This window comes from Schistocerca gregaria, chromosome 7 (assembly GCF_023897955.1).
Source record: "Schistocerca gregaria isolate iqSchGreg1 chromosome 7, iqSchGreg1.2, whole genome shotgun sequence".
NCBI lineage: Eukaryota > Metazoa > Arthropoda > Insecta > Orthoptera > Acrididae > Schistocerca > Schistocerca gregaria.
The window spans coordinates 39,129,318-39,156,926 of NC_064926.1; positions in this window are offsets into that span (position 1 = coordinate 39,129,318).

Sequence of the window (27,609 nt, forward strand, 5' to 3'; positions counted from 1 at the left end):
TCATGGTGTGGGGAGCGATCTCCTACAGTGACCGTACACCTCTGGTGATCGTCGAGGGGACACTGAATAGTGCACGGTACATCCAAACCGTCATCGAACCCATCGTTCTACCATTCCTAGACCGGCAAGGGAACTTGCTGTTCCAACAGGACAATGCACGTCCGCATGTATCCCGTGCCACCCAACGTGCTCTACAAGGTGTAAGTCAACTACCCTGGCCAGCAAGATCTCCGGATCTGTCCCCCATTGAGCATGTTTGGGACTGGATGTAGCGTCGTCTCACGCGGTCTGCACGTCCAGCACGAACGCTGGTCCAACTGAGGCGCCAGGTGGAAATGGCACTGCAAGCCGTTGCACAGGACTACATCCAGCATCTCTACGATCGTCTCCATGGGAGAATAGCAGCCTGCATTGCTGCGAAGGGTGGATAACACTGTACTAGTGCCGACATTGTGCATGCTCTGTTGCCTGTGTTTATGTGCCTGTGGTTCTGTCAGTGTGATCATGTGATGTATCTGACCCCAGGAATGTGTCAATAAAGTTTCCCCTTGCTGGGACAATGAATTCACGGTGTTCTTATTTCAATTTCCAGGAGTGTATTAGCAATAACAAATAAAAATAGAAATAGCCGAATATCGACCACTATTGTTATGCAACGGAACCAGGGCAGAGCGGATTTACATGGACTTGCAATACCAAGTATCCCGGACCCCCTTCCAAGTGGTGTAAGGAATGACTATCAAAAATCAAAGTGGCTACAGAGAGCAATGACATCCAAAGCATACACCACAAAATGGCTCACCATTTGAAGTTAGCCCAGCTGCTGGCCGTTAACATGCGCTCTCTTCAGGATTCCAGATAGACACGACTCTTAAACAGAGCCTATGTTGACCAGTGACTGCTTCCGGAATCCAGTTCTGCTCGCCGCCTGTCCCAGGCGCCGGAAGGTCAACACGGTGCGTCCTCGCGGTACACCAAGCGCCGATTGACTTCTCGCGATGCTCCGTGCGCTGTCCTCCCTCTGTGAGTGCATCCGACCGAGTCTCCGTCACTGTCCTGGCCGAGTCTCTCCTACCTGGCGAGTCGCGGCCGTCCTAAACAGAGGCGCTAGCCAATCAGGAAGCCGCAAAGCGCGTAACTTCGACTGAGAAACTATCCTGCTAAAAGCATCGCAGGCAGTCACGGTTCACTTGTACTGCGTTTATGCTCGGGGTATCCAGTCCACTGCAATCTGAATGATGATTAGGGCTGAACGCAGTCTTGTTCTTCATCTTCTGCGTACTAAAAAGGGACTACGCTGAGCGAAAGGAGTGCCGCTGTAGAGGTTGGTATGATAATATCCAATGTTATCTTTTTCTGGTACTGATTTTCTCGATATAAATTTAGATGCTGCAGTAAGGTCCCAGGGAGGGAGACTCGTCCCTCCTGCTGGTTCAGAAGCGTGTGCATTGACTGCATTAATTCCGGTCCTATAGTTTGATTTAACCTGGTTAGATCTGTAGCACGTAGCACTTACACGGGCTCCTCTGGCCAATACAAACGAGGCTGCGAAATGTTGAGTTGAGTTATCCCTGAAATCGTGGCGGACAGATGGCAAGTGAGCCTCATTATCTACCACGCAGTTCGTAATCCCTGACACACTACTCGTTAAAACCTGTGCTATGGTAAGTGAGCGAGATTCACCTTATGAGGAAGGATTTTAGTATAGATATCGACCGCGTGTACCTGAATGGTGGCGAATCAGATTTACATCCACTCTGTAATAACAATGATCCGTCAAGTAAGTTCGAAATGCAATTAGACGTCAGGATTGACCAAAAGCAACCCAGAAGATCCTACCAATTAGATAATATTTGCATATTCATGCAAAACAACAAGTTGTAACACTGCATAATAAAGTCGAATTTTAGAACCAGAAAATCTATTGAACTGATAGTTTAACGTTCTGTACTGATATGGTTGAATACATAACACTACACTATAATGTATACTACAAAACTTTATACTGTCTATTAATCTGATTAAAATCGGGCATGGGTTACCCTGGAAATTGCACTTTCGCGCCACACACAAAATGTCAATTTTGATAAAGATAAAATACTGATAAATTTTAACTTTTACACTGACTTTAACGTTTGCTGGTCAAACCAATTTAGAACACGTCAGAATTCAAATGAATGAGGGGTAACCCTGAAACTGTTATGATCGCTGTATTTAAAAAATTGAATACTGAGTTTATTATGCGTTCAAGATTTCCAGTATATTACTACTCTTTTCACCTTATTTACTGCTTATGTAAATGCCTTTAAATCTGTCTGGAAGTAATAAACTTCATTACTATATCAATACTAAAGTTATCTGTCAATTTCGTTAGACCTTCGTTATTCATTTACTGGTTCATTAACAAAACATTTCTTTAAACACCATTCTAACATAGCTAGCTCTTCAAATAATTATTATTAACACAAATTTTAATTTTCATTTCGGGACACTCGGATTGTACAACATTTAGAAAGGACCCTGTCTAGGTTAGTTGTGGGGATAATTAAATGATGGGAAAGTTCACTCTCTGATCCACACGAATACTTCTAGTAAAGTTTCAACCTGCAACAATGCGGCGGTTGGCGGGTGGCGAGATGGCGAGGCACAGAGCACACATACATCCACAGCTATGGCTCTTTAATTCTTCTTAGGGTCGCAGAACTTTTCCATTTAGTGCCTATGGAATTTTGCCATGCTGTGTGGGCGTTGGAATGGCATACCCGAGGCTCAGCGAAACTACGTCTTCCAGGAGAGCCTCCTCGCTCCAGAAGGTGTGGCTCAAACCAGTGCCAGACTCCAACTACTACTGTGCCCGTTGTGCAGTGCAGTGGCCGCACGCATTTTACCGCGCTCGCCTGCCATCCACCTTTAACCGCTCCCTGACAGACCGGGTATTCACCTGAGGCTTTGCATTCTGCATATGCTAACACATTGCCTACGTATGGACCAGACGCACAGTTACAATTTTAAACATCATACAACAGTTTCAACATTTGTTACATTTCAATTCTATTGTAATATTACTTAACATTTGACATAAACATTAATATTCACATTGAAACTTGTTTACAGTTTTCTTAACACAATGGCAGAAACACACAAAAATTGAAATCAGAAGATCAGTTACACAAGTTTACCGTCAGATGGGAAGAATTACTTATATGTACAATATTACAAAGTCGTTGTTGCTACAAGTTCCCTTTAATGACAAACCACTCCCCATTAATTCTAGGGCTCTTTGCTGACATGAGCTTTACCTGTTCGAAACAACCAGCCAATGCTACCATCTTGACAAAGGTGGAGTACAACCAGTGCGCCTCGGTCTGCTATAAGTACAATTCCAGCTTGATCGCTTCTTTATTCCGTTCTCTTACTTCTTTTTGTCCCATTAGCAATTTTACTGCGCAGGAATCCTGTCTCTCTCTTATTACCATATCTGGACAGAGCGTGATTTTCCCCTGGTAGCATTCTTGTAACTTTGCTTCCTCCTTTTCTACATATCTTCTCCTGTCTTTTGCAATTAATAATAGTTGGTGCCTTTTCACTCTTACAAATTTCTTCAATATGCTCCACTACACAGGATACGCATGAACTATATAGCGTACGTAAATTGCTTGTTTCCCTTCTACTGATACAGAAACGGAATAAAGTTTCGATCCATCATTTCTCACCAATACTGTGGCCACTTTGAAATAAAAAGGTAAGTTTGTGTGCTCAGGTTCTTAAGCTAGCCCCAACTCTGGCGGTAGTTCTTTCTGTACTTTCCTTGGGTCCCCTAAATACCACTCTCGGAACAGCAAGTTTACCTCTAGCTAATCTCTTACAACCAGCGGCATAGCGTCCTGTATTTCTGTTACTATCTCTCATGCTTCCAAAACACTTTCTTCTTTGGACTGCAATCATTTTGTCCCTACTACATCTCCATCTAAGACTTCAACTTCGGTTTGTATTCCCTGATATTCTGATTAACTGTCTCTTCTGCAGCTCTGGCATACAGCATTATTTCTCCAATCAGTTGTTGTGTGTATACTCAATATGTCCTTCTCTAAACTTGCAATCTACCTACTGTGCCGATCACTCACAGCCTTGGCCCCTTTTGCCCACAACTGAACCTTTTCTGCGGTGTCGTTCATCCTTCGAATGTCTGCCTCATTAGCAGTGCCAGATATTGTTTTCATAAGCCGAAATCCAGCGTCGATCAAACGCCTTTCCCTTCGCGTATGTGGAATCTCCTCCAGTACCTGGGTCGTCTCATTCCGTAATTTTGGTACGCTGCTTGTACACTCTCACACACGGCGGCACTTCCTTCGACTATCCTGTGTCTTTCTATTTTCTGGCGGAATTTGTCGAATGCTTGTTCCAATCTTCTCACCTCGTTACGCATCTCCGTTGTGCTGAATACCACCTGTATCACCCAGCGATGACCGGTGATCACTGCATCTTCCAGCGCTCCCTCTTCCAGCTGGTGCTTCCGTAGCGCTTCCACCCTGACCAAGGTCAGTAGCCGCACTATGAACCGCACACAGACAGGAATGCCTGTCACTCTCCTCCCCCTTAAATTCATTACAGCTCATTAGCTACCTACATTAATTACACTCAATGTGTACCTAACCTACAAAGATATTAAATGATTATCTCCTAGGCCTAAATCCATACAGGTTCCTCGTTACCGTTTCATTCGCGAGCACTTGTTTATCTTCCGATACCTTTCTCCTCACTCTCCCATTTCTGTCCGCATCTCCTATCCGCCCTGCATGCACAGTTGTCGTTCTCGTCGGCAGCTGAATCTTGACATTTACTGGCGACTTAGTGTTTACCACTTGGTATGGCCCCCGATACTTTGCAAAAACCTTCTTTGTTTTTCTCTTCGACACATACGAAATTGATCGCATCACCCACTGACCTACCCAATGCTGTGAACTTCTTGCCTAATGACCACTGCTTCTTCGTGTTTCTCCCGTGCTCGTGTATTTGTATTCTATTTCTAAGTTCCACTGTCCTCTGGCAAATTCCTTACCAGACTCTCCAGTCTTCCCATTGTTCGTTTTACACATATCGAACAGTGATGCCATTTTACAACCATATATTACTTCATATCAAGATAATCCTGTATTCGTATGCTGTTTAGAGTTATAAACGGGGACGACGTACTTCAAATAGACATCCATTCCAATTGGCGTGAAGTGAGTCAACGTAGTATCCAAGCATATTCCCAATTCTCCCATGCACTGTTTCAGTTCTTCCGGTGCCTTGTGGATGGAGAGGACTCTTCCTTAATTTCTTCACATTCCTTGAAGATATCTGACATTAAGTTCTTTCCTGGTCAGTTATTATTATTTCAGGCACTCCAAACTTCACTATTCGGTTATTCACAGGAGATTGTGCCACTTTTGCTGCCTGCTGATTTGACATCACGACCATTTCTACAGATCTTGAAAAATACTCTATGACTGTAAAACCCTGCATATGGTTTACCGAATGGACCTGAAACATCAGACCCAGAAATTCGAATGATGCTAATGCTTCAGGTAACCTCTCTTGTTCGACACAAATTCGCTACCTGTGTGCACTGTATCCAGTTGCACCGGTACTACGTTATGCCCATTTGCTATTCCTGCGCCAGAACCTTACTGCTACTGCTCTGTGGGTAGATCGACAAACTGCCTGACTCTCTAATATGTGGATATGAGCTTCTTGCAGCACTGTGTTCTTTATCTTCGCTCGTACCACTACCCACGGCCAGCTTGGTGTCTCTGCATAGCAACTCCACCTGTATACAGAACTGTGACAGCTTAAAATACTGCTTACATTCGTCATCCGCTCTCTGTGCATTTTGCCATTCCTTAGCACTGAAAGACCTGAGTCGAAACAAGGCCCCCGAAGTAGACAACATTCCATTAGAACTACTGACGGCCTTGGGAGAGCCAGTCATGACAAAACTCTACCAGCTGGTGAGCAAGATGTATGAGACAGGCGAAATACCCTCAGACTTCAAGAAGAATATAATAATTCCAATCCCAAAGAAAGCAGGTGCTGACAGATGTCAAAATTACCGAACTATTAGTTTAATAAGCCACGGCTGCAAAATACTAACGCGAATTCTTTACAGACGAATGAAGAAACTGGTAGATGCAGACTTCGGGGAGGATCAGTTTGGATTCCGTCGAAATGTTGGAACACGTGAGGCAATACTGACCTTACGACTTATCTTAGAAGAAAGATTAAGAAAAGGCAAACCTACGTTTCTAGCATTTGTAGACTTAGAGAAAGCTTTTGACAATGTTGACTGGAATACTCTTTTTCAAATTCTAAAGGTGGCAGGGGTAAAATACAGGGAGCGAAAGGCTATTTATAATTTGTACAGAAACCAGATGGCAGTAATAAGAGTCGAGGGGCATGAAAGGGAAGCAGTGGTTGGGAAGGGAGTGAGACAGGGTTGTAGCCTCTCCCCGATGTTATTCAATCTGTATATTGAGCAAGCAGTAAAGGAAACAAAAGAAAAATTTGGAGTAGGTATTAAAATTCATGGAGACGAAGTAAAAACTTTGAGGTTCGCCGATGACATTGTAATTCTGTCAGAGACGGCAAAGGACTTGGAAGAGCAGTTGAACGGAATGGACAGTGTCTTGAAAGGAGGATATAAGATGAACATTAACAAAAGCAAAACGAGGATAATGGAATGTAGTCAAATTAAATCGGGTGATGCTGAGGGAATTAGATTAGGAAATGAGACACTTAAAGTAGTAAAGGAGTTTTGCTATTTAGGAAGTAAAATAACTGATGATGGTCGAAGTAGAGAGGATATAAAATGTAGACTGGCAATGGCAAGGAAAGCGTTTCTGAAGAAGAGAAATTTGTTAACATCGAATATAGATTTATGTATCAGGAAGTCGTTTCTGAAAGTATTTGTTTGGAGTGTAGCCATGTATGAAAGTGAAACATGGACGATAACTAGTTTGGACAAGAACAGAATAGAAGCTTTCGAAATGTGGTGCTACAGAAGAATACTGAAGATAAGGTTGATAGATCACGTAACTAATGAGGAGGTATTGAATAGGATTGGGGAGAAGAGAAGTTTGTGGCACAACTTGACTAGAAGAAGGGATCGGATGGTAGGACATGTTTTGAGGCATCAAGGGATCACAAATTTAGCATTGGAGGGCAGCGTGAAGGGTAAAAATCGTAGAGGGAGACCGAGAGATGAGTACACTAAGCAGATTCAGAAGGATGTAGGTTGCAGTAGGTACTGGGAGATGAAGCAGCTTGCACAGGATAGAGTAGCATGGAGAGCTGCATGAAACCAGTCTCAGGACTGAAGACAACAACAACATGCTCGTTAACCCCCGTATATAATACTGCTACTTTTCTTCTTAAACCATCCGCATTTCCGTGCTTCTTCCGACGTTTATGCATGCTTCGAAAGCAAATTTACTTAGTCTTACCACCCATCGCGTCAACCTACCAGGAGAATCTTTTAACCCCAACAACCAGTTTAATGCTGCATGATCTGTTGTTACTCTAAACCTTTTACTGTACAGATAACATTTAAAATATGTGATTCCTTAGATGAAGCTTAACATCTCATTCTGAGTTGTGGAATAATTTCTTTCTGCAGAATTTGTCTTGGTGCGTAAGCTAGCGGATGTTCTACGCCTTCTACCTCTTGTAGCAACTCACAGCCAAGTGCATCGTTTGGTGCATCACATGACAAAACAAATTCTGTATTAAAATCCGGAAATATCAATATTGGACTCGATGTTAAAGCTTCTTTTAGCTCCTCAAAAGCATGCTGACACTCCTGTGACCACATAAATCTAGCACCATTTTTTAACAATTGTGTCAATGGTCTGGCAATATCCGCAAACCCTGTTACGAACCGGCTGCAGTACTCGTACTTCGCGACTCCTAAGAACGATTGCAACTCCTTTAAAGATTCTGGTACAGGGAATTCACGTACACCCTACTTAATCTTGTATCTGTCTTAACCCCATCTTTACTTGTAATCTAGATACGCTACTACTTCCATCACAAAATTACACTTTTCCGTACTCAGAGTCAACTTCGCTGCTTTTACCCTTACCCCTTAACCGCTTCATATGCTGTTCCATAGCTCTCCTATAGACTATTATTTCATACAGATACACTAAGCATTACCGTATTTTAAACCTCTGAGTACTCCATCCAATAATCTGTTAAACGTTGTAGGTGCAGTTATTAATCCGAATCTGTAGTGTCTGCTGTTTTGTGTCGTTCCTTATGTGTAACTTCTGTCTGATGATAACCACTCTTCAAATCCATTGCTGAAAAATATTTACATTGGTCTAAATGATCTGTGATGTTTGACAAGGTTTCCCGTCTTTACGGTTATCGCATATGGATGTCTGTAATCGCAACAAATCTATACTTTCATGTTCCATCCATTGGTCTTTTTCTGCACGACGACTATTCCTGGCGAGCATGCACTATTATTTCCTTCAATTATTCCATCTTTCACCTGTCAATCGATAAATTCCTCCAAAATCTGCTGCAAATACCTAGGTATTCTGTATGGTTTACGGTAGATTGGTGATTCATTCCCCTTTGGATTGCGGTGTTGTCTCATATGCATAGCTAGTAATAGCCCTTTTGAAAAAAAAATTCCTTAAATTTGAAAAGCTATTTTTCCATCTGTTCCCTATCGCTTCCCTCTAGCTGCTTCACTTTTCCTCGTAACGCAATTTCAGTGTCACGTGTACATTATTGGTGAGATACCCGCCAACCTCGAACACTGCTGACGGGACGTTAAACCATATTCTTACTACCTTGCTTCGAACATCGCTCAATAAATTACAGTACTGAAGCGTACAAAATGTCTTCGGAAAATCAAGGAACATAGTATTATTCTACAGCGCTCTGCTTCTCGTGGACGAACAGAGACAACTAAGTTTTATGACTTGTCTGTTTGCGGAATCCATGTTGATTTACAGAGAAGAAGGTAATAATGCGTCTGTTACTGCTTGAAATCGACGTATCGATACGCAAAATTTTACTAGTACATGACAATTACCGCACCTGAACTAAATAAATGTTCGCATGTAGATTAAGGGGCAGGATTACTTTAAACTAAATTTTGTTCTTCATGAATCGTAGTGCAAAACAGTCTTTGCAACTGGATACATCGTTATTCTGATAGAAGCACATGCTTGGCTGCTCCCAGTTCCCCCGTATTCATCCCCAAAATTAATAACAAATTCAAAGATTCAGTGTCACCAGTACTTAACTCTAAGTAACCATGATTTATGAGAATCCGTTGTGTCATTATCTCTCGTCGTTGTGGTGAATAATTACAACAGAAAAAAATTGTCTCATGTGACTTTTTATCAGTGTTTCGGTATGTACAAGTACTTTGTGAAATCAATTTGCACTACGCAAACAACTTCGTATGCTTAATTGTCTGTGGAAGTGTCCGTTGAATGCGATGTGTTCACAAATAGCACCCATGTTCGTTTCGTTACCTTTCACTGTGAATGTCATACACTCCTGGAAATTGAAATAAGAACACCGTGAATTCACTGTCCCAGGAAGGAGAAACTTCATTGACACATTCCTGGGGTCAGATACATCACATGATCACATTGACAGAACCACAGGCACATAGACACAGGCAACAGAGCATGCACAATGTCGGCACTAGTACACTGTATATCCACCTTTCGCAGCAATACAGGCTGCTATTCTCCCATGGAGACGATCGTAGAGATGCTGGATGTAGTCCTGTGGAACGGCTTGCCATGCCATTTCCACCTGGCGCCTCAGTTGGACCAGCGTTCGTGCTGGACGTGCAAACCGCGTGAGACGACGCTTCATCCAGTCCCAAACATGCTCAATGGGGGACAGATCCGGAGATCTTGCTGGTCAGGGTAGTTGACTTACACCTTCTAGAGCACGTTGGGTGGCACGGGATACATGCGGAAGTGCATTGTCCTGCTGAAACAGCAAGTTCCTTTGCCGGTCTAGGAATGGTAGAACGATGGGATCGATGATGGTTTGGATGTACCGTGAACTATTCAGTGTCCCCTCGACGATCACCAGAGGTGTACGGCCAGTGTAGGAGATCGCTCCCCACACCATGATGCCGAGTGTCGTATGCAGTCCTGATTGTGGCGCTCACCTGCACGGCGCCAAACACGCATACGACCATCATTGGCACCAAGGCAGAAGCGCCTCTCATCGCTGAAGACGACACGTCTCCATTCGTCCCTCCATTCACGCCTGTCGCGACACCACTGGAGGCGGGCTGCACGATGTTGGGGCGTGAGCGGAAGACGGCCTAACGGTGTGCGGGACCGTAGCCCAGCTTCATGGAGACGGTTGCGAATGGTCCTCGCCGATACCCCAGGAGCAACAGTGTCCCTAATTTGCTGGGAAGTGGCGGTGCGGTCCCCTACGGCACTGCGTAGGATCCTACGGTCTTGGCGTGCATCCGTGCGTTGCTGCGGTCCGGTCCCAGGTCGACGGGCACATGCACCTTCCGCCGACCACTGGGGACAACTTCGATGTACTGTGGAGACCTCACGCCCCACGTGTTGAGCAATTCGGCGGTACGTCCACCCGGCCTCCCGCATGCCCACTATACGCCCTCGCTCAAAGTCCGTCAACTGCACATACGGTTCACGTCCACGCTGTCGCGGCATGCTACCAGTGTTAAAGACTGCGATGGAGCTCCGTATGCCACGGCAAACTGGCTGACACAAATGCTGCGCAGCTAGCGCCATTCGACGGCCAACACCGCGGTTTCTGGTGTGTCCGCTGTGCCGTGCGTGTGATCATTGCTTGTACAGCCCTCTCGCAGTGTCCGGAGCAAGTATGGTGGGTCTGACACACCGGTGTTAATGTGTTTTTTTTTCCATTTCCAGGAGTGTATTTTGCTCGGTGCTGAAGATTGCTCAAAATAACGTTTTCCCATTTATCTTTGACCTGCTTCTAATAAATGTGTTACCCATTTTGCATCATAATTTCCAACTTCAGTTCTTATAACAAAAGGTATCCCAGCCTTTCATCTGGTATTGTCAGCTACTTCATACATATTTAAATGCATGTCATCGAACAACGGGTTGTCAAATCAATAGAGTGTTTTCGTCTGTGGCGCCCGTTTAGAGAAAATACTGTACCAGGGAAGGGAAAATAAGGAGAAATTTATGAAAAACATGTATTGTGGAAATAAAGCAACATGCCTGAAAATCTCCTGGAGTTCGCTTCGAGTTCGACTGGTAAAGCATTATGTAACAAATAATGTGTCGCTCTATAATGAGAAGATGGATTAGATTCATCATCTAGTGCGGATTGAAATTAGGCTGAGTATCAGGAGAATTGATTAAATTTGAGAGGATAGAAGGAAATTTTGAAATGGCAAATTAGAGTGAGTAACACGAATTCCAGAATGTTTGTGTCTGTAATATACAGGAATTATTTGCAGAGGTCTGTGGACCTAGAACAACTGTTACGAGAATCACTTTGCAGTACCTTTGAGTAAGCTTTATTCTGAGTCATCAAAATAGGTATACTTAGTGGAAAGTGAACGATATAATGCATTTTAATGTGCTTCCTGTCAGGAAATAAGTGATTACCAACGTTTAGCAGGGCACTAGGAGGGAACAGAATACCGTGCTTTTTAATTAGCGTTCCGTGTGAGGGGAACCGGAAGAACTGCCTAAATTTCTGCTCCGGTAAATTAATTACTATGGCACAAGATTTAATTCGAGCTCTCTTATGTTTCAGGCAACAGCTGCGTCAGGCCACGACAACGGCTTTTTTACCGCGAGTTTCTTCCTGAACGCAGTGAAGTGTAGCCCGTAATGTGACCTTTTCGTCGAGAATCTGGGAAACGGTGAGTGCCTGTGTAAGGCTGCTGGATGGGAGGTCGGTTAGCATACCGTCTCTAACATCTACGACGGCGATGAAAAATTAAACTTTGGCGTTTTGCCCCCTTTTGGTGCTGAAACATCACTATAATCGAGGCGGGATATGGAGATGCAGTCGCTTCCAAATGGACGACTGTATGTAGCGATTTTTTTGTCGATTGTAGGCTGCTGCGACTGCTGCCTATATTCACAATTTTCGACTTAGAGACACTGACACGTGTCCGTAGATAACATCTTATTGCACAGACTAGGACTAAGTGTTAATTTGAAGACTGATGTGCAGTCTGACATTTATTGTGTAACTCACTGTTATTCAAGAACCCAAGAATGTAAATATATAGACGAACAACGTGAAGACTTTCGTAGATGTTCTGCTTACCTTTTTAACTTCCCTCCTCGTGGTTCGGTCTAGAGATGCAATAGTTGTCATAAATGACAGCAACAGGCAGCGATTTGCAGCCTAACACAACTCTTTATTTACAGGTTGCAGAACATACTACGTGATGACTGGGTGTTGTGTGATACCCGTAGGTTATTTACGTTTAAATAGTTCTAAGTTCTAGGGGACTGATGACCATAGCTATTGAGTCCCATAGTGCTCAGAGCCATTTGAACCATTTGAAGAACATACTAACAGTTTACAACAAGCCATATCTTAGGAATCAGCAATACACATCAGAGTTATAAACGTCTTGACTACATCAATTTCCATCAGTGGCTACAACTTGGATGCTACCTGTGTTTCACTGAAAAAGAATCTAACACGTTATCTGTAATTCGATGTGGCTGATATCCTTGTTGCTGGTATAAGAAATTGTCACGCGAACAAATTGACAATTACACAAAAACACGTGTGTGTTTTATCGTGTCTCCACCTGCACTCCCCCACCTTCCACACACACACACAAACACACACACACACACACACACACACAGTCTTAAACTAGATGTACCTGTGTTTTCTTATGATTGGAGTGATTATATTACGGGAAATCGAGAAAATATCTCTCCAAGCAGTTACTGAGAAGGCAAGAATATTATTATGAACTTCTCTTCTTACATTTAAAAAAAGAAAAGGCCTACAAATATACCCTTTACTTGAAGTGAAAATGTCGTAATGTTAGAAATTATTACTCTGAAATCGTAGATATATATTACTGCTACGAAAATTTATCTCTGGTATTGATGATAAATATTTTTCTTTCTGACTCTAAATAAATTTAAGATTATTTTAATTCGCCATGCTCAAGCCAAACTTATGCAAGCTTCTGCTAATGTGGTTGTACGAAAAGGCAAATTTTCCGTAACGAAAGACAACCGTGCTGTCTTAACTGAAAATCGGAATTCGTAGACAACTTTAAAATGCAGGTAGTTTAGAAGGTAGAGTGCTAGAAGTGAAACAAAACTCATTTTAAGCTACTTATTGAATTAAATTAAAATACCATACGAGTTTCCACCCATACAAGTCATTAGGCACATTTACGCAAACATTAAGGAGAGAAATGTTTCCGTTTCAAAGCAAAAACAAATTGAATCTTCCTGGCAGATTAAAACTGTGTGCCGGACCGAGACTCGAACTCGGGAGCTTTGCCTTTCGCGGGCAAGTGCTCTACCATCTGAGCAACCCAAATATGACTCTGCTGCAGAGAGAAAATTTATTTCTGGAAACATCTCCCAGGCTGCAGCTAAGCCATGTCTCCGCAATATCCTTTCTTTCAGGAGTGCTACTTCTTAAAGGTTCGTAGGAGTGCTTCTGTAAACTTTGGAATGTAGGTGACGAGGTACTGGCAGAACTGAAGCTGTGAGGATGGAGCGTGAGTCGTGCTTGGGTAGCTAGGATGGTAAAGCACTTTCCCGTGAAAGGCAAAGGTCCCGAGTTTGAGTCGCAGTCCGGCACATAGTTTTAATCTGTCAGGAAGTTTCATACCAGCGCACACTCCGCTGAAGAGCGAAAATCTCATTCAGCAAAAACAAATTTTCAGTATTCAACACTGATAATAATTATTTAACGGTAATTCAACTTACATGAATAGGCAGCAAGCTTGTACACATCGCATGGCAACAAGAGCCACGAGCACAAGACAACAAAAGAGGGAAGTAACAATGTTCAAAAGACAAGCGGTAAAAGAGGGAGATAACATAGCACCTCTCCTTGACATAGTAATTCATGGTATCCATATACGTCACCGAGCAATTTAAAGTTTCAATGCACTGATTATGATAAATGGTCACTGTTAAGCATATATCACTGTAATTACTTTTACCAATAATTAGAGGCGTCGCAAAACACACACACACACATACACACACACACACACACACACACACACACACACACACACACACACACACGCCCACATACACAACACACACAACATTCACTTACTCTGTTCCAGCTTAACAGAGGTAGCTTCATGATCTCTTGTACATTATTTCATGGTCCGAACGTAAAGAAAACTATACGTCACAATGACATGTCTCATTAGTATTTAAGAATATACACCATCTGACTAAAAGTATCGGAATACCTAATAGTGGACGTTTATATGAGGTGCGTCCACTCTTCGCCTTTATGGCGGTTTGAATTCTGGGACACTTACAGTGTGTTGCCTGTATATCTGTGAAGGAAAGGCAACACATTCTTCCTCAAGAGCCGAACCAGAGGAGGTATGAATTATGGACGCTGGGTTCTGGAGTCAAGCCGACGTTTTTGGTCCTACCAAAGGTGTTCCATTGGGTTGAGGTAGGGACTCTGGGCAGGGCAGTCCATTTCATGAATGTTAATTGTACACATTGATGCTGAGACAAACAATCACCGTGTCCAAATATTTCCTCTAATGTGCGGAGTACACAGTGCTATAAAACATGTTGATATCTTTCTGCATTTAGCGTTTCTTTGAGCGTTATGCCAATGTCCTGGCCGCAGTGGTAACACCGGTTAGGCGCTGTCGGGCTGCGCTAGCACTTGGATGGGCGACCGTTTGGGTCTGCCGAACGCTGTTGGCAAGCGGGGTGCACTCAGCCCTTGTGATGCAAACTGAGGTAGTACTTAACTGAGAGGTAGCGGCTCCGGTCGCGGAAGCTGACAACGGCCGAGGGAGCAGTGTGCTGACCACATGACCCTCCGTATACGCACCCTGGACTGAGAGGATGACACGGCGGCCGGTCGGTACCCTTGAGCCTTCCAAGGCCTGTTCGGGCTGAGTTTAGTTTAGTTTAGTTCGAGTGAAATCAATGGGACACAATCTAATCACGAAAAATACGACCGCAACACTTCCTCGATGCCTAAATGTTGACCCTACATATGACGGCACGTAACGTTCTCCAGGCATTCGTCAAATCCAAACTCTTCCGTCTGATTCTCATAAGGAACAGTGTCGTCAGCTTGTTCGCTACCAGTCACTCGTTTCCAGTCATTCACTGTCCAGCGTCGTCGTTGTTTACTCCATTCCAAAAGCCGTCCGCTTAGTATTGACTACAGAAATGTATCGTTATAAAAAGCTGCTTCCGGCCACTGTGACCCATTCTTTTGAGATTCCAACGCACAGTCACTGTTCCAGCTGGACTGATGGCAGCAAATTCGAATTATCGAGTGATTCGTTCCGCGGATTTCATACGATGTTTAAAATCATCCTCTGTGATGCGCGACGACCCCTCCCCGTCATTACGTGACTTCTGGCTGATCTGGGCCTAGCTGTGGTTGTTGCTTTGAGTTTCCATTTCACATACACAGCACCTACAGTTGTCATTTGCAGCTTCAGAAGGGTTGGAATATCTCTGATGGATCTGTTACTCAGGTGAATGCAATCACTAACCCACGTTCGAAGTCACTGAGCTCTGTTCACCGAACCATTCTACTGTTACTGTTTCACAGTACTTCCTTTTATACTAGCAGTTCCGTCTCTTTGCCGGCCGGTGTGATCGAGCGGTTCTAGGCTCTTCAAACTGGAACCGCGCGACTGCTACAGTCGTAGGTTTGAATCCTGTCTCGGGCAAGGATGTGTGTTGTAAGTAGGCTGTTTAGGTTGGTTTTTTTTATTGGTAACGTCACGTAGCGCTTTGTACGAAAAATCACTGGCTGGGCTGTGTGGAGTCAGTGGCTGGTTGGCATTGTTGAAATACTCGCCATTGTAGTGTTGGGCAGCTGGATGTTAACAGCGCGTAGCGTTGCGCAGTTGGAGGTGAGCCGCCAGCAGAGGTGGACGTGGGGAGAGAGATGGCGGAGTTTTGAAATTTGTAAGACTGGATGTCATGAACTGCTATATATATATATATTATGACTATGAAGGTAAATACATTGTTTGTTCTCTATTAAAATCTTTCATTTGCTAACTATGCCCATCAGTAGTTAGTGCCTTCAGTAGTTTGAATCTTTTATTTAGCTGGCAGTAGTGGCGCTCGCTGTATTGCAGTAGCTTGAGTAACGAAGATTGTTGTGAGGTAAGTGATTTGTGAAACGTATAGGTTACTGTTAGTCAGGGCCATTCTTTCGTATGGATTTTTGGAAGTCAGATTGCGTTGCGCTAAAAATATTGTGTGTCAGTTTAAGCACAGTCTTGTATAATTTTTCTAAGGGGACGTCTCAGAGTGATGTCCTTACGTTAGCTAGGTTTAAGTAGTTCTAAGTTCTAGGGGACTGATGACCTCAGATGTTGTGCTCAGAGCTATTTGAACCATTCAGTTCCGACTCTCGTAACGTCTAATGGTGAATTCCACATTACATAGTGGTGCCTGGATACTTTTAATCAGTTAATGAATATACGGGGCGATCTGTAAGTGTGAACGGAACCACTATTCTAAAAGAAAACAAGCGTTCAAGAGAATCTAAAGTCAAGTAGTGTGAGATCGGAGGGATGGGCAAATTTTTGAAGCTATGTTACCTACATGGTGGCCATTTTGGATCCTCCAACTTGCGGGGTCACGAAACATATCAAATAAATAGAGGCAAACAACGGTGTTTGTCTTTTGAGCATACGTACAGATATTTGCAACGTTCACAAGCCCTTCAGACCACGCACTGCTTCCACAAACTTCCTCCAATGCTTCCTGTTTTGCGCTCGGTTCCTCCAAGTGTCTTCTACCCTCATGGCTGCCAGGTCATTCGCCTCGTCGTCCATGCACCGCTGCCTTGGTCGTTCCCCTCAAATACCTTCTCGACCTGTCTTTCTTCTTACGGAATACATGGCCCGCCCACTGGCTTCTTTTGCTCGCATCGAGAGACAGGTTTCCTCGTGCTTCCTCCTTCTCCATCCTCCTTTACCTATGATTGGTCCCTGTATCCTCCTCATTACTCTTGATTCTAATATAATAGTATTTCCTTTACTCGTTTAATCACGCTCTTGGTTTCAGAAATATACATGAGTGGTGGGCGTATCACTGAGTTATGATTTTCATCTTTGTTTTCGCTGTTATCGATTTTGCGCTGAGAGTCTCCCTGAGGGGACACATGCACTTCATTCCCACTTGCATTCCCATTTCCTTGATGCCCAGTTCTTGTGACTGATAAACCAAGACCCCAACTATTTTATCTTGTTGAACTTCCGTGATGCTCATGAGATCTGTCTTAGATATTTCTCTCAGCTCGTGTCTTCTTTCTAATTTAATGAACTCTGTTTTGTCTTTATTGACCCATAGCTCTGCGTTTCGCGCCTAGTTGCCCATTTTCTGTGCATTTCTTTCAACCTATGGTTCACTTAGTGGTACTATACTACCTGTTTATGGAGTTTTAGAGTTATTCTCACTGTGCACAGGTTTCAAGGTGTATTATACATAATGTCAAGCATGTTGTAATGGTACTGTTATTGACTTCATCCTTTTTTTCTGAGTGTTAACCGACACATGAACAGAAATGCGAGCTTAAGCATCAGCAATTCGCTCCCAGAGGTGGGCAACGTTTCAGACCCTCGTCACATACAGATTGTGCAAAAAGCTGGCCTTATAATTCTAAGTGGAAGCCAGTTTTATTATTATTATTAATTTTCTAAATGATAGACTCTGGCTTAGCTCGTGTGGCAGCCGGCAGGTGACAAGGTTTTATGTCGAACACTTTACGCCTGGGAAAGAGATTTTTCTTCAGTGTTAAATTCCATCACATAGTGTATATGATAGATAAAAGATGTGAAGAAGATTAGGGTGTACCGTCTCATGGACATCATTGTCAGAGCACAAGGTTGGATAGGGGAAGGTTTGGGAAGTGTATCAGCGGTGACCTTACAAAGGTGCAATCCCAATATTTGCCTGCAGTGACACATGAAAATCACGAGAAACGTAAATGTGAGTGTACGGAGCTCTCCTCGAACCGCTTATGTTGTGAATATGGCTCCAGCGTCTCCCCACTGCTCTACCTCGTTCGGGCCAGCACCAGATTTGGTTTTGAACATGCCGTAATTAACGCTCGTATTAAAGCTGCACGTGAGATTAATCCTTATTTTCAGATGTCTTTATTATCTAACATTTCTTTCAATTGTACGCTTTTGTGATCTACGGTTGCAAGAGTCAGTCCACGAAACAGAAAAGAAAAATAATCATTGCAGAAAACCAAGAAAAACGCAGCTTTTTTGTTGGGATTAATACCAATTAATTGTTACTGACAAGAAACACTCAATTGATTAGTAATGGGTCTAGTGGAAGGGGTACTCGGATATTTTTGGGATCTCTATACAACTATCTTTCAGTCCATTTCGGCACAGTACTATTCATTTCTTAGTACAGTAAGTATGTACGCTAAACTGAGGCAGTAATTCGTTCAAATGATCAAATAATATTTCGATTTCTACTTCTCGGTGTTCCGTATTACATATCAATAATGCCAGCAGACGACATGCTCTTTGTCAGAATGTGTCAGACGTCGTCCACGTAACACATACACTAAAGCGCCAGAGAAACCAGTATAGGCATGCGTATTCAAACAGGTATGTAAACAGCCAGAATACGGCGCCGCGGTCGGCAATGCCTATATAAGACAACAAGTGTCTGGCGCAGTTGTTAGATCGGTTACTACTGCTAAAATGGCAGGTTATGAAGATATAAGTGAGTCTGAACGTGTTCTTATATTCGGCGCACGAGCGATGGGATACAGCATCTCCGTGGAGGCGATGAAGTGGTGATTTTCCTCTACGACCATTTCATGAGTGTACCGTGAATGTCAGAAATCCGGTAAAACATCGGATCTCCGAAATCGCTACGGCCGGAAAAAGATCCTGCAGGAACGGGGCCAACGGCGACTGAAGAGAATCTTTCAGCGTGACAGAAGTGAAACCGTTCAGAAGATGTCTGGATATTTCAGTGCTGGGCCATAAACAGGTGTCAGAATGCAAACTATGTAACGAGGCATCATCGATATGGTCTTTCGGAGCCAAAGGCCCACTCGTGTACCATTAATGGCTGCACGACACAAAGCTGTACGCCTCGTGCGAGCCCATAAACACCGACACTGGACTGTTGCTGACTGGAAACATGTTGCCTGGTCGGACAAATCATGTTTCAAATTGTATCGAGCGGATGGACATGTACAGGTATGGAGACAACCTCGTAAATCCAAGGACCCTGCCTGTCAGCAGGGTCTGTTCAAGCTGGTGGAGTGTCTGTAATAGTGTGAGGTGTGTGCAGGTAGAATGATATGGGACCATTGATATGTCTAGATATTACTCTGATAGATAACACGTACGTAAGCATGCTGTGTGATCACCTGAATACATTCATGTCCATTTTGCATTCCGATAGACTTGGGCATTTCCTGAAGGACAATACGGCACCCCAGACATCCAGAATTGTTACAGAGTGGCTCCAGGAACACTCTTCTGAATTTAAACCGTTGCGCTGGTCAGCAAACTCCCGAGAGATGAACTTTATTGAGAATACGTGGGATGCCTTGCAACGTGCTGTTCAAAGGAGATCTCCACCACCTCGTACTCTTGCGGATTTGTGGACAGCCTAGCAGAATTCATGGTGTGAATTCCCTCCAGCACTACTTCAGTTATTAGCGGATTCCATGCCACGTCGTGTTGTGGCACTTCTGCGTGCTTGCGGGGCCCTATACGATATTAGGCAGGTGTACCAGTTTCTTTGGCTTCTCAGTGTAGATTGCGCATTGACAGCTGTGCAACAGGAGAGCGTGCTGCTTTTGAAAGTCATAGTCGAGTGCCTCCCTTCATTGCACAGCTTCCGCCGGTCCAGCAAATAACAGCGACCGTGCCGGGGCTGGGTGAGCCTCTGCGACGGCGCCTCCGGTCAGCGCAGTTCGGCGGGTTGTCGCTTCTCCGCTCCCCAAGTAAACAGTGGGGCGGCCTGTGGCGCCGGCCTCACGTAGCTGCACTATATTGCGACAGCGCAGAGGCCGGAAGTTGACGGAGATCTCGCTTCCGCACTGCGGAGACGTTCCGTAGCGGGATTTTCGACGAAGAATAGCCGTCTCTGTATCTCCATCAGACGAATCGAGTGCAGGCGTCAGTGGAAGAGAAAATGGCAAGGATCCACGTTCGATGTCGTGATACACGACATATTTTGTTTTATTGTCAGGCGCAAGAACAAACAACGCAGATGGTCTTCCGACCCGTGGACATGCCACATATAATTGACCATGTGAAAAACATGGATATTCCAGATTTAACCCACAAACTTTCAAGGATTGGCCTTGTGATTTGTTAATGGTCATGGCGAATGCAAGACGGATCGGAAATTGAAGTCTTTTAAACTCAAACGGCATATCGGTTGGGATCATCTGGATCCACGGAATGAGAAATTTCTCACCTTCGAATTTTCCTTTGAGTATCGTCGCGTAAATAAAACTGTTCGTCAATTTACTTACCACCATTCGCGTACCTCTGCACAGTTTTGGTTGGTTTATGTTTCGAAGCATGATTATTACGAAGCCAACTTTTAGGCGTAAATTGTGGGGTGGTATGCCAGGCACACCCAAGGAGATTAAAAATTCAATTGGGTAGTTGGTGGTTTCATCTTCATTTGTTACACAGTCAATAGATTTGAATGAATGCATTTTATCAATGATCTCATTCTGAATTATTTAGTTTAGGTCATCTACATCTTTATTCTTAGCCGCTAAAATTGCTCGCTCACACAACAATTAATTACTTTTGTAGTTAGTAATGACGTTTGGGAATACTTTGTTGATAAGTTCGTCTTTCGATGAGACAAAGTTAAAGAAATTATGAGGAAATGAAATCAGTTATCTCGATTCTTCGACAGGTACTCGATCATTACCGACAGTCAGCAGTTTCTCAGAGAAATCTTCAGCAGATATATCATTAAGCTATGCAACTCTCATGTTTGTTGTCAGCTGAAGATTCTTCACATAGCGCCATAGCTTCGCTGATTTGAAGCAAGCATTTATTTCGTCTGCAGCCGTTGATGTTGGAAGTACTGGCAGTGTTTGCCAACCGGGCCGTTTCCCGGGCTGCCTCACTTCGCTCTTGTGACTGAGAAGCACGAAGTCGAGCCATACTAACGCCAGAATGAGGTAGGAGGCGAGATACTGGCAGAAGTAAAGCTGATCATTACCGACAGTCAGCAGTTTCTCAGAGAAATCTTCAGCAGATATATCATTAAGCTATGCAACTCTCATGTTTGTTGTCAGCTGAAGATTATTCACATAGCGCCATAGATTCGCTGATTTGAAGCAAGCATTTATTTCGTCTGCAGCCGTTGATGTTGGAAGTACTGGCAGTGTTTGCCAACCGGGCCGTTTCCCGGGCTGCCTCACTTCGCTCTTGTGACTGAGAAGCACGAAGTCGAGCCATACTAACGCCAGAATGAGGTAGGAGGCGAGATACTGGCAGAAGTAAAGCTGTGAGTACCGGTCGTGAGTCGTGCTTCGGTAGCTCAGATGGTAGAACACTTGCCTGCGAAAGGCAAAGATCCCGAGTTCGAGTCTCGGTCGGGCACACAGTTTTAATTTGCTAGGAAGTTTCATATCAGCGCACACTCTGCTGCAGAGTGAAAATCTCATTCTGGAAACATCCCCCAGGCTGTGGCTAAGCCGTGTCTCCGCTATATCCTTTCTTTCAGGAGTGCTAGTTCTGCAAGGTTCGCAGAAGAGCTTCTGTAAAGTGTGGAAGGTAGGAGGCGAGATACTGGCAGAGGTAAAGCTGTGAGTACCGGGCGTGAGTCGTGCTTCGGTAGCTCAGATGGTAGAGCACTTGCCTGCGAAAGGCAAAGATCCCGAGTTCGAGTCTCGGTCGGGCACACAGTTTTAATCTGCCAGGAAGTTTCATATCAGCGCACACTCCGCTGCAGAGTGAAAATCTCATTCTGGAAACATCCCCCAGGCTGTGGCTGAGCCATGTCTCCGCTATATCCTTTCTTTCAGAAGTGCTAGTTCTGCAAGGTTCGCAGAAGAGCTTCTGTAAAGTGTGGAAGGTAGGAGGCGAGATACTGGCAGAGGTAAAGCTGTGAGTACCGGGCGTGAGTCGTGCTTCGGTAGCTCAGATGGTAGAGCACTTGCCTGCGAAAGGCAAAGCTCCCGAATTCGAGTCTCGGTCGGGCACACAGTTTTAATCTGCCAGGAAGTTTCATATCAGCGCACACTCCGCTGCAGAGTGAAAATCTCATTCTGGAAACATCCCCCAGGCTGTGGCTAAGCCATGTCTCCGCTTTATCCTTTCTTTCAGGAGTGCTAGTTCTGCAAGGTTCGCAGAAGAGCTTCTGTAAAGTTTGGAAGGTAGGAGGCGAGATACTGGCAGAAGTAAAGCTGTGAGTACCGGGCGTGAGTCGTGCTTCGGTACCTCAGATGGTAGAGCACTTGCCTGCGAAAGGCAAAGGTCCCGAGTTCGCGTCTCGGTTGGACACTCAGTTTTAATTTGCCAGGAAGTTTCATATCAGCGCACACTCCGCTGCAGAGTGAAAATCTCATTCTGGAAACATCCCCAAGGCTGTGGCTAAGCCGTGTCTCCGCTATATCCTTTCTTTCAGGAGTGCTAGTTCTGCAAGGTTCGCAGAAGGGCTTCTATAAAGTTTGGAAGGTAGGAGGTGAGATACTGGCAGAAGTAAAGCTGTGAGTACCGGGCGTGAGTCGTGCTTCGGTAGCTCAGATGGTAGAGCACTTGCCCGCGAAAGGCAAAGGTCCCGAGTTCGTGTCTCGGTCGGGCACACAGTTTTAATCTGAAAGGAAGTTTCATATCAGCGCACACTCCGCTGCAGAGTGAAAATCTCATTCTGGAAACATCCCCAGGCTGTGGCTAAGCCATGTCTCCGCTATATCCTTTCTTTCAGGAGTGCTAGTTCTGCAAGGTTCGCAGAAGAGCTTCTGTAAAGTTTGGAAGGTAGGAGGCGAGATACTGGCAGAGGTAAAGCTGTGAGTACCGGGCGTGAGTCGTGCTTCGGTAGCTCAGATGGTAGAGCACTTGCCTGCGAAAGGCAAAGATCCCGAGTTCGAGTCTCGGTCGGGCACACAGTTTTAATCTGCCAGGAAGTTTCATATCAGCGCACACTCCGCTGCAGAGTGAAAATCTCATTCTGGAAACATCCCCCAGGCTGTGGCTAAGCCATGTCTCCGCTATATCCTTTCTTTCAGGAGTGCTAGTTCTGCAAGGTTCGCAGAAGAGCTTCTGTAAAGTTTGGAAGGTAGGAGGCGAGATACTGGCAGAGGTAAAGCTGTGAGTACCGGGCGTGAGTCGTGCTTCGGTACCTCAGATGGTAGAGCACTTGCCCGCGAAAGGGAAAGGTCCCGAGTTCGAGTCTCGGTCGGGCACACAGTTTTAATCTGCCAGGAAGTTTCATATCAGCGCACACTCCGCTGCAGAGTCAAAATCTCATTCTGGAAACATCCCCCAGGCTGTGGCTAAGCCATGTCTCCGCTATATCCTTTCTTTCAGGAGTGCTAGTTCTGCAAGGTTCGCAGAAGAGCTTCTGTAAAGTTTGGAAGGTAGGAGGCGAGATACTGGCAGAAGTAAAGCTGTGAGTACCGGGCGTGAGTCGTGCTTCGGTGCCTCAGATGGTAGAGCACTTGCCCGCGAAAGGCAAAGATCCCGAGTTCGAGTCTCGGTCGGGCACACAGTTTTAATTTGCCAGGAAGTTTCATATCAGCGCACACTGTGCTGCAGAGTCAAAATCTCATTCTGGAAACATCCCCCAGGCTGTGGCTAAGCTATGTCTCCGCTATATCCTTTCTTTCAGGAGTGCTAGTTCTGCAAGGTTCGCAGAAGAGCTTCTGTAAAGTTTGGAAGGTAGGAGGCGTGATACTGGCAGAAGTAAAGCTGTGAGTAGCGGTCGTGAGTCGTGCTTCGGTAGCTCAGATGGTAGAGCACTTGCCTGCGAAAGGCAAAGCTCCCGAGTTCGAGTCTCGGTCGGGCACACAGTTTTAATTTGCTAGGAAGTTTCATATCAGCGCACACTCTGCTGCAGAGTGAAAATGTCATTCTGGAAATATCCCCCAGGCTGTGGCGAAGCCGTGTCTCCGCTATATCGTTTCTTTCAGGAGTGCTAGTTCTGCAAGGTTCGCAGAAGAGCTTCTGTAAAGTGTGGAAGGTAGGAGGCGAGATACTGGCAGAGGTAAAGCTGCGAGTACCGGGCGTGAGTCGTGCTTCGGTAGCTCAGATGGTAGAGCACTTGCCCGCGAAAGGCAAAGATCCCGAGTTCGAGTCTCGGTCGGGCACACAGTTTTAATCTGCCAGGAAGTTTCATATCAGCGCACACTGCGCTGCAGAGTCAAAATCTCATTCTGGAAACATCCCCCAGGCTGTGGCTAAGCTATGTCTCCGCTATATCCTTTCTTTCAGGAGTGCTAGTTCTGCAAGGTTCGCAGAAGAGCTTCTGTAAAGTTTGGAAGGTAGGAGGCGAGATACTGGCAGAAGTAAAGCTGTGAGTAGCGGTCGTGAGTCGTGCTTCGGTAGCTCAGATGGTAGAGCACTTGCCTGCGAAAGGCAAAGCTCCCGAGTTCGAGTCTCGGTCGGGCACACAGTTTTAATTTGCTAGGAAGTTTCATATCAGCGCACACTCTGCTGCAGAGTGAAAATGTCATTCTGGAAATATCCCCCAGGCTGTGGCGAAGCCGTGTCTCCGCTATATCGTTTCTTTCAGGAGTGCTAGTTCTGCAAGGTCCGCAGAAGAGCTTCCGTAAAGTTTGGAAGGTAGGAGGCGAGATACTGGCAGAAGTAAAGCTGTGAATACCGGGCGTGAGTCGTGCTTCGGTACCTCAGATGGTAGTGCACTTGCCCGCGAAAGGCAAAGGTCCCGAGTTCGAGTCTCGGTCGGGCACACAGTTTTAATCTGAAAGGAAGTTTCATATCAGCGCACACTCTGCTGCAGAGTCAAAATCTCATTCTGGAAACATCCCCCAGGCTGTGGCTAAGCCGTGTCTCCGCTATATCCTTTCTTTCAGGAGTGCTAGTTCTGCAAGGTTCACAGAAGAGCTTCTGTAAAGTGTGGAAGGTAGGAGGCGAGATACTGGCAGAGGTAAAGCTGTGAGTACCGGGCGTGAGTCGTGCTCCGGCAGCTCAGATGGTAGAGCACTTGCCTGCGAAAGGCAAAGCTCCCGAGTTCGAGTCTCGGTCGGGCACACAGTTTTAATCTGCCAGGAAGTTTCATATCAGCGCACACTCCGCTGCAGAGTGAAAATCTCATTCTGGAAACATCCCCAGGCTGTGGCTAAGCCATGTCTCCGCTTTATCCTTTCTTTCAGGAGTGCTAGTTCTGCAAGGTTCGCAGAAGAGCTTCTGTAAAGTTTGGAAGGTAGGAGGCGAGATACTGGCAGAAGTAAAGCTGTGAGTACCGGGCGTGAGTCGTGCTTCGGTACCTCAGATGGTAGAGCACTTGCCCGCGAAAGGCAAAGGTCCCGAGTTCGAGTCTCGGTCGGGCACACAGTTTTAATCTGCCAGGAAGTTTCATATCAGCGCGCACTCCGCTGCAGAGTGAAAATCTCATTCTGGAAACATCCCCCAGGCTGTGGCTAAGCCATGTCTCCGCTATATCCTTTCTTTCAGGAGTGCTAGATCTGCAAGGTATGCAGAAGAGCTTCTCTAAAGTTTGGAAGGTAGGAGGCGAGATACTGGCAGAAGTAAAGCTGTGAGTACCGGGCGTGAGTCGTGCTTCGGTAGCTCAGATGGTAGAGCACTTGCCTGCGAAAAGCAAAGTTCCCGAGTTCGAGTCTCGGTCGGGCACACAGTTTTAATTTGCTAGGAAGTTTCATATCAGCGCACACTCTGCTGCAGAGTGAAAATGTCATTCTGGAAACATCCCCCAGGCTGTGGCGAAGCCGTGTCTCCGCTATATCGTTTCTTTCAGGAGCGCTAGTTCTGCAAGGTTCGCAGAAGAGCTTCTGTAAAGTTTGGAAGGTAGGAGGCGAGATACTGGCAGAAGTAAAGCTGTGAGTAGCGGTCGTGAGTCGTGCTTCGGTACCTCAGATGGTAGAGCACTTGCCCGCGAAAGGCAAAGGTCCCGAGTTCGAGTCTCGGTCGGGCACACAGTTTTAATCTGAAAGGAAGTTTCATATCAGCGCACACTCCGCTGCAGAGTGAAAATCTCATTCTGGAAACATCCCCCAGGCTGTGGCTAAGCCATGTCTCCGCTATATCCTTTCTTTCAGGAGTGCTAGTTCTGCAAGTTTCACAGAAGAGCCTCTGTAAAGTGTGGAAGGTAGGAGGCGAGATACTGGCAGAGGTAAAGCTGTGAGTACCGGGCGTGAGTCGTGCTTCGGTAGCTCAGATGGTAGAGCACTTGCCTGCGAACGGCAAAGATCCCGAGTTCGAGTCTCGGTCGGGCACACAGTTTTAATCTGCCAGGAAGTTTCATATCAGCGCACACTCCGCTGCAGAGTCAAAATCTCATTCTGGAAACATCCCCCAGGCTGTGGCTAAGCCATGTCTCCGCTATATCCTTTCTTTCAGGAGTGCTAGTTCTGCAAGGTTCGCAGAAGAGCTTCTGTAAAGTTTGGAAGGTAGGAGGCGAGATACTGGCAGAAGTAAAGCTGTGAGTAGCGGTCGTGAGTCGTGCTTCGGTAGCTCAGATGGTAGAGCACTTGCCTGCGAAAGGCAAAGCTCCAGAGTTCGAGTCTCGGTCGGGCACACAGTTTTAATCTGACAGGAAGTTTCATATCAGCGCACACTCCGCTGCAGAGTCAAAATCTCATTCTGGAAACATCCCCCAGGCTGTGGTTAAGCCATGTCTCCGCTATATCCTTTCTTTCAGGAGTGCTAGTTCTGCAAGGTTCGCAGAAGAGCTTCTGTAAAGTGTGGAAGGTAGGAGGCGTGATACTGGCAGAGGTAAAGCTGTGAGTACCGGGCGTGAGTCGTGCTTCGGTACCTCAGATGGTAGAGCACTTGCCTGCGAAAGGCAAAGCTCCCGAGTTCGAGTCTCGGTCGGGCACACAGTTTTAATTTGCTAGGAAGTTTCATATCAGCGCACACTCTGCTGCAGAGTGAAAATCTCCTTCTGGAAACATCCCCCAGGCTGTGGCGAAGCCGTGCCTCCGCTATATCGTTTCTTTCAGGAGTGCTAGTTCTGCAAGGTTCGCAGAAGAGCTTCTGTAAAGTGTGGAAGGTAGGAGGCGAGATACTGGCAGAGGTAAAGCTGTGAGTACCGGGCGTGAGTCGTGCTTCGGTAGCTCAGATGGTAGAGCACTTGCCTGCGAAAGGCAAAGATCCCGAGTTCGAGTCTCGGTCGGGCACACAGTTTTAATCTGCCAGGAAGTTTCATATCAGCGCACACTCCGCTGCAG